Here is an 8,142-nt window from a genome sequence, read left to right as displayed (position 1 = left end):
CACTCGGATTTTTTTCCGTGGAAAAGTTTAAACAGAATCACCGGATTAACCGACTCGCAAGGAACTAATAAACATGGGCCCTCAGAACCTAGTGTTGGGCCTGGGCTGTCCTAAAGGAGTGATGCTACAGCTAAGGAATATTTTTTACGGAATTAGGTTTACGGACTGACGTGGCGATCAACACAGAATTCACAGCCCCTACAATCACGGAGGGACTGGGATTTAAGCCAACCAACTAATCCCACGTCTGCCCGTAAGGTTTGTCCGTAGAAAGATTTCCATAAGTCTGGGATTACCGCTCCTAAAACTCGGCATTTAGGCGTTGCTAAAAAAATCATCAGCATTTAGGCGTGAAAATGAGTTCTTCTAAAAAAGAGAGCATGAAAGTGAGGCTCCAGTGGAGAAGTTGGCTTGTAGTTGTGTAGATCGAGAAACTGATAGAAGGGTGTGGTTTGTACCCTCTGAAGGTCTTTGTATCTCTATGATTCTAGTTAAAATAAATAAATAGCGATCAAGAATCACAATAGAAAAATGTTAGAAAAGAAATAAAGTAGCAGTAAAACATGATAATATGATTCCGATCTTACTTACCCTACGCTTAAGTTACATAGTGTTTCAACCTCTAGTTATACACACAAATTTGGGAGGGAGAGATTTCTTTCATACTGTCCATTCGAGATTCCTCATTTTTGTCTAATCCACATAGTTTCGGTTTTGAGTATGAAAGTACGCGCGCACACACATATGTACGACTTCTACATGCAAATATTGGTCTTCAGAAACTTAGAGACTAGGGAACCCCATTTTGGGCCCTTCTTAAATTTGGGTTCGGGAGTACCAAGAACCAAGTAAGTATTTTCGACAATATGATATGATGCATGCGTGAACTCTTCTACATGCGCATATATATATACATACCTACATGTACGGGTTACCCATGCTCGAACTAATATTCGATCAACTATATATAATGTTCTCGGGATACATGCGTCATCTCGATCACGCTCTATCTTTTCCATATTAATTGTCTCTAATTTAGATATATCTAGACACATTTGGTGTTGGAGATATGCCCAAGAGGCAATAATAAAAGTGGTTATTATATATCTTTATGTTTATGAAAAATGTTTATATACCATGCTATAATTGTATTAACCGAAACATTGATACATGTGTGTTATGTAAACAACAATGAGTCCCTAGTAAGCCTCTTAACTAGCTTGTTGACTAATAGATGATTAGTTTCATAATCATGAACATTGGATGTTATTAATAACAAGGTTATATCATTATATGAATGATGTAATGGACACACCCAATTAAGCGTAGCATAAGATCACGTCATTAAGTTATTTGCTATAAGCTTTCGATACATAGTTACCTAGTCCTTTCGACCATGAGATCATGTAAATCACTTATACCGGAAAGGTACTTTGATTACATCAAACGCCACTGCGTAAATGGGTGGTTATAAAGTTGGGATTAAGTATCTGGAAAGTATGAGTTGAGGCATATGGATCAACAGTGGGATTTGCCCATCCCGATGACGGATAGATATACTCTGGGCCCTCTCGGTGGAATGTCTTCTAAATAGCTTGCAAGCATATGAATAGTTCATAAGAGACCACATACCACGGTACGAGTAAAGAGTACTTGTCAGGAGACGAGGTTGAACAAGGTATAGAGAGATACCGATGATCAAACCTCGGACAAGTAAAATATCGCGTGACAAAGGGAATCGGTATCGTATGTGAATGGTTCATTCGATCACTAAGTCATCGTTGAATGTGTGGGATCCATTATGGATCTCCAGATCCCGCTATTGGTTATTGGTCGGAGAGAGTTCTCAACCATGTCTACATAGTTCGCGAACCGTAGGGTGACACACTTAAGGTTTGATGTCGTATTAGTAGAACTTGAATATGGAATGGAGTACGAAGTTTTGTTCGAAGTCTCGGATGGGATCCCGGACATCACGAGGAGTTCCGGAATGGTCCGGAGAATAAGATTCATATATAGGAAGTCATTTTATAAGTTTGAAAATGATCCGGTGCATTTATGGAAGGTTCTAGAAGGTTCTAAAATAGTCCGGAAGAAATCACTTTGGAAGGCGGAGTCCCGGAGGGACTCCACCTCCCATGGCAGGCCAACCCTAGAGGGGTGGAGTCCCAGGTGGACTCCACCAAGGGGGCCGGCCACCCCCCCCCCCCCCCCCTCATGGAAGGGTGGGAGTCCCACTTGAGGTGGGAATCCCACCTTGGGTAGGTTTCCCTACACATGGAAGGTTTTGGGTTGGGGTCTTATTCGAAGACTTGTAGTCCAACACTTGGGGGTTCCACCTATAAAATGAGGGGCAAGGGGAGGGGGCCAGCCACATCAAAGCCACCACTTTGGCCGCACCCCTTGGAGGCTGGCCACCCCCTCTCCCCAAACCCTAGCCGCCCCACTACTCCACCTCTCCCGCAACGCTTAGCGAAGCTCCGCCGGAGATCTCCATCGCCACCGCCACCACGCCGTCGTGTTGCCGGATTCAAGGAGGAGCTACTACTTTCGCTGCCCGCTGGAACGGGGAGAAGGACGTCGTCTTCATCAACACCGAACGTGTGACCGAGTACGGAGGTGCTGCCCGATTGTGGCACCGTCAAGATCTTCTACGCGCTTTTGAAAGCGGCAAGTGATCGTCTACAGCAGCAACAAGAGCCTCATCTTGTAGGCTTTGTAAATCTTCAAGGGGGAGTCTCGTTCATCCCCTCGTTGCTCCCGTCTTCTAGATTGCATCTTGACTTGGATTGCGTTCTCGCGGTAGGAATTTTTTTGTTTTCTATGCAACGAATCCCTACAGTGGTATCAGAGCCGTGTCTATGCATAGATGGTTGCACGAGTAGAACACAATTACTTTGTGGGAGTTGATGCTTATGTTGTCTTTAGTTTGAGTACTTTGCATCTTTGTGGCATAGTGGGATGAAGCGGCTCGGGCTAACTTTACATGACCGCGTTCATGAGACTTGCTCCACGTTCGACATGCAACTTGTATTGCATAAGTGGCTTTGCGGGTGTCTGTCTCTCCTACTATAGTGAAGATTCAATTTACTCTTCTATTGACAACACTAGTATCACCGTTGTGGTTCATGTTCGTAGGTAGATTAGATCTCACTCGAAAACCCTAAACCACGTAAAATATGCAAATCAAATTAGAGATGTCTAACTTGTTTTTGCAGGGTTTGGTGATGTGATATGGCCATAATGTGATGATGAATATGTATGAGATGATCATTATTGTATTGTGGCAACCGGCAGGAGCCTTATGGTTGTCTTTAAATTTCATGTTGAGTAGTATTTCAAAGAAGTTGTAATAGTTGCTACATGGGAGAACAATCATGAAGACGGCGCCATTGACCTTGACGCTACGCCGATGATGATGGAGATCATGCCCGTTGATGATGGAGATCATGTCCGTGCTTTGGAGATGAAGATCAAAGGCCCAAAGACAAAGGGGCCATATCATATCACATATGAACTGCATGTGATGTTAATCCTTTTTATGCATCTTATTTTGCTTAGATCGCGACGGTAGCATTATAAGATGATCCCTCTCACTAAAATATCAAGATAATAAAGTGTTCATCCTTAGTAGCACCGTTGCCAAGACTTGTCGTTTCGAAGCATCTCGTGATGATCGGGTGTGATAGAATCAACAAGTGCATACAACGGGTGCAAGCCAGTTTTGCACATGCGGATACTAAGGTTGCCTTGACGAGCCTAGCATGTACAGACATGGTCTCGGAACACGTGATACCGAAAGGTAGAGCATGAATCATATGATTGATATGATGAACACTTTGAGTGTTCGCCATTGAAGCTACATCTCGTCTCGTGATGATCGGACTTGGTGTGGTGGATTTGGTTCGTGTGATCACTAAGACAATTCGAGGGATATTGTTTTGAGTGGGAGTTCACCTAGTTTTTAATTTTGTTGAATTAAAATTTGAACTCAATTTGTCATAAACATTAGTCTAAACTATTGCAAATATATGTTGTAGATATGGCGTCCCCAATCAATTTTAACCAGTTCCTAGAGAAAGAAAAGCTTAAGAGCAACGGTAGCAACTTCACCGACTGGTTCCGTCATGTGACGATTTTCCTCACTGGTGGAAACCTGCAATATGTGCTTGATGCACCGCTAGGTGACTCTCCTGCAGAAACTGAAACCGATGAAGTAAAGAATGTTTACGCGACTCGGAAAACTCGGTACTCTCAAGTTCAGTGTGCCATTCTATGCAGTCTGGAAGCCGATCTTCAAAACCGTTTTGAGCACCACGATCCTCATGAGTTGGTCAATGAGCTGAAAGCTATCTTTGAAACTCATGCGGCCGTGGAATGCTATGAAGCATCGAAACACTTCTTCAGCTGCATGATGGAAGAAGGCAGCTCCGTTAGTGAGCACATGCTCGCCATGACCGGGCATGCGAAGAAACTCAGTGACTTGGGAATAGTGATTCCTAACAGACTGGAGATTAATCATGTCCTTCAATCACTGCCACCTAGTTACAAGAACTTTGTGATGAACTACAATATGCAGAACATGAACAAAGAGTTACCTGAACTCTTCGCCATGCTGAAATCTGCTGAGATTGAGATCAAGAAAGAGCACCAAGTGTTGATGGTCAACAAGACCACCAGTTTCAAGAAACAGGGCAAGTCTAAAGGTAAATTCAATAAGGGTGGCAAGAAAGCTGCCACGCCTCCTGTGAAACCTAAGAATGGCCCTAAGCCTGATGCTGAGTGCTATTACTGCAAGGAGAAGGGACACTGGAAGCGTAATTGCTCCAACTATTTGGCTGATCTGAAGAGCGGCCTTGTCAAGAAGAAGAAAGAAGGTATATCTGATATACATGTTATAGATGTTTATCTTACTGGTTCTCGTACTAGTACCTGGGTATTTGATACTATTTTGTGATGAACTACAATATGCAGAACATGAACAAAGAGTTACCTGAACTCTTCGCCATGCTGAAATCTGCTGAGATTGAGATCAAGAAAGAGCACCAAGTGTTGATGGTCAACAAGACCACCAGTTTCAAGAAACAGGGCAAGTCTAAAGGTAAATTCAAGAAGGGTGGCAAGAAAGCTGCCACGCCTCCTGTGAAACCTAAGAATGGCCCTAAGCCTGATGCTGAGTGCTATTACTGCAAGGAGAAGGGACACTGGAAGCGTAATTGCTCCAAGTATTTGGCTGATCTGAAGAGCGGCCTTGTCAAGAAGAAGAAAGAAGGTATATCTGATATACATGTTATAGATGTTTATCTTACTGGTTCTCGTACTAGTACCTGGGTATTTGATACTATTTCGGTTGCTCATATTTGTAACTCGAAACAGGAACTAAAGAATAAACGAAGACTACTGAAGGATGAAGTGACGATGCGCGTTGGAAATGGATCCAAAGTTGATGTGATCGCTGTCGGCACACTTCCTCTACATCTACCTTCGGGATTAGTTTTAAACCTCAATAATTATTATTTTGTACCCGCGTTGAGCATGAACATTATATCTGGATCTTGTTTAATGCAAGACGGTTATTCATTCAAGTCTGAAAATAATGGTTGTTCTATTTTTATGAATAATATCTTTTATGGTCGAGCACCTGAAAAGAATGGTTTATTTCTGTTAGATCTCGATAGTAGTGATACACATATTCATAACATTGATGCTAAGCGAATTAAATTGAATGACAATTTACTTATATGTGGCACTGTCGTCTTGGTCATATTGGAGTGAAACGCATGAAGAAACTCCATACCGATGGATTACTTGAATCACTTGACTTTGAGTCACTTGATAAATGTGAAGCATGTCTAATTGGAAAAATGACTAAGACTCATTCTCTGGTATTATGGAGCGAGCTACAGACTTATTGGAAATCATACATACCGATGTGTGTGGACCAATGAGTGTAGCCTCGCGCGGTGGTTATCGTTATGTTCTAACCTTCATAGATGATCTGAGTAGATATGGGTATATCTATTTCATGAAACATAAATCCGAAACTTTAGAGAAGTTTAAGGAATTCCAAAGTGAAGTAGAAAATCAACGTAACAAGAAGATTAAATTTCTACGATCTGATCGCGGAGGTGAATATCTGAGTTATGAGTTTGGCATGCATTTAAAGAAATACGGAATACTTTCACAATTGACACCACCGGGAACACCACAACGAAACGGTGTGTCCGAACGTCATAATCGAACTCTCTTAGATATGGTTTGTTCTATGATGTCTCTTACTGATTTGCCGTTATCATTTTGGAGTTATGCATTAGAGACAGCTGCATTCACTTTAAATAGGGCACCATCTAAATCCGTTGAAACGACACCGTGTGAATTATGGTTTAATAAGAAACCTAAGTTGTCGTTCCTTAAATTTGGGGTTGCGAATCCTATGTAAAAAAGTTACAACCGGACAAGCTAGAACCCAAAGCGGAGAAATGCGTCTTCATAGGATACCCTAAGAAAACTATAGGGTACACTTTCTATCACAGATCCGAAGGCAAAATCTTTGTTGCTAAGAACGGAACCTTTCTTGAGAAAGAATTTCTCACTAAAGAAGTGACTGGAAGAAAAGTAGAACTCGACGAGATTACTGAATCTTCACTCGTTGATCAGAGCAGCGCAGTACCGAAAGTTGTTCCTGTGCCTCCTGCACCGGTAACAGAGGAAGCTAATGATAATGATCATGAAACTTCAAATGAGATAGCTACTGAACCTCGCAGATCGACAAGGGAACGTGCCACTCCTGATTGGTATGATCCTTGTCTAAATGTCATGATTGTGGATAACAATGATGAAGACCCTGCGACGTATGAAGAAGCGATGATGAGCCCAGATTCCAACAAATGGCAAGAAGCCATGAAATCCTAAATGGGATCCATGTATGATAACAAAGTATGGACTTTAGTAGACTTACCTGATAGCCGCAAGGCTGTCGAGAATAAATGGATCTTCAAAAAAAACAGATGCTGATGGTAATATTACTGTCTATAAAGCTCGACTTGTCGCAAAGGGTTTCCAACAAATTCAAGGTGGTGACTACGATGAGACTTTCTCACCTGTAGCAAAGCTAAAATCTGTGAGGATTTTGTTAGCAATAGCTGCATTTTTCGATTATGAGATTTGGCAGATGGATGTCAAAACGGCGTTCCTTAATGGAGACATTTAGGAAGAGTTGTATATGGTACAACCCAAAGGTTTTGTCGATCCTAAAAATGCTGACAAGGTGTGCAAATTTATGGACTGAAGCAAGCATCAAGAAGTTGGAACCGACGCTTTGATAAGGTGATCAAAGACTTCGGGTTTATACAGTGTCATGGAGAGGCCTGTATTTACAAGAAAGTGAGTGGGAGCTCTGTAGCATTCCTAATATTATATGTAGATGACAAATTATTGATTGGGAATGATATAGAACTATTAAGCAGTGTAAAAGGTTATTTGAATAATAGTTTTTCAATGAAAGACCTTGGTGAAGCATCGTATATATTAGGCATCAAGATTTATAGAGATAGATCAAGACGTCTAATAGGGCTATCACAGAGTACATACCTGGACAAGATTCTAAAGAAGTTTAGAATGGACGAAAGTAAGAAAGGGTTCTTACCTATGTTACCAAGCAAGGTCTTGAGTAAGACTCAAGGTCCGGCTACGGCAGAAGATAGGGAAAGGATGAGTCAGATCCCCTATGCCTCGGCAGTAGGCTCTATCATGTATGCCATGCTATGTACTAGACCGGATATAGCACATGCTGTTAGTTTGGCTAGCAGATATCAAAATGATCCAGGAATGGAACACTGGACAGCGGTCAACAATATCCTGAAGTACTTGAAAAGAACTAAGGATATGTTTCTTTGTTATGGAGGTGACCAAGAGCTCGTTGTAACCAATTACACCGATGCAAGTTGGAACACTGATCCTGATGACTCTAAGTCTCAGTCTGGGTACGTGTTTATATTGAATGGTGCTGCAGTAAGCTGGGCAAGCTCGAAGTAGTGCACGGTGGCAAAGTCTTCAACAGAATCGGAGTACATAGCGGCTTCAGAGGCTTCATCAGAAGCGGTATGGATGAAGATGTTCATTGTAGAGCTCGGTGTGGTTCCT

Source organism: Lolium perenne, chromosome 7, assembly GCF_019359855.2.
Source record: "Lolium perenne isolate Kyuss_39 chromosome 7, Kyuss_2.0, whole genome shotgun sequence".
NCBI classification, from domain to species: domain Eukaryota; kingdom Viridiplantae; phylum Streptophyta; class Magnoliopsida; order Poales; family Poaceae; genus Lolium; species Lolium perenne.
Note: the sequence above shows the minus strand (reverse complement) of the source record.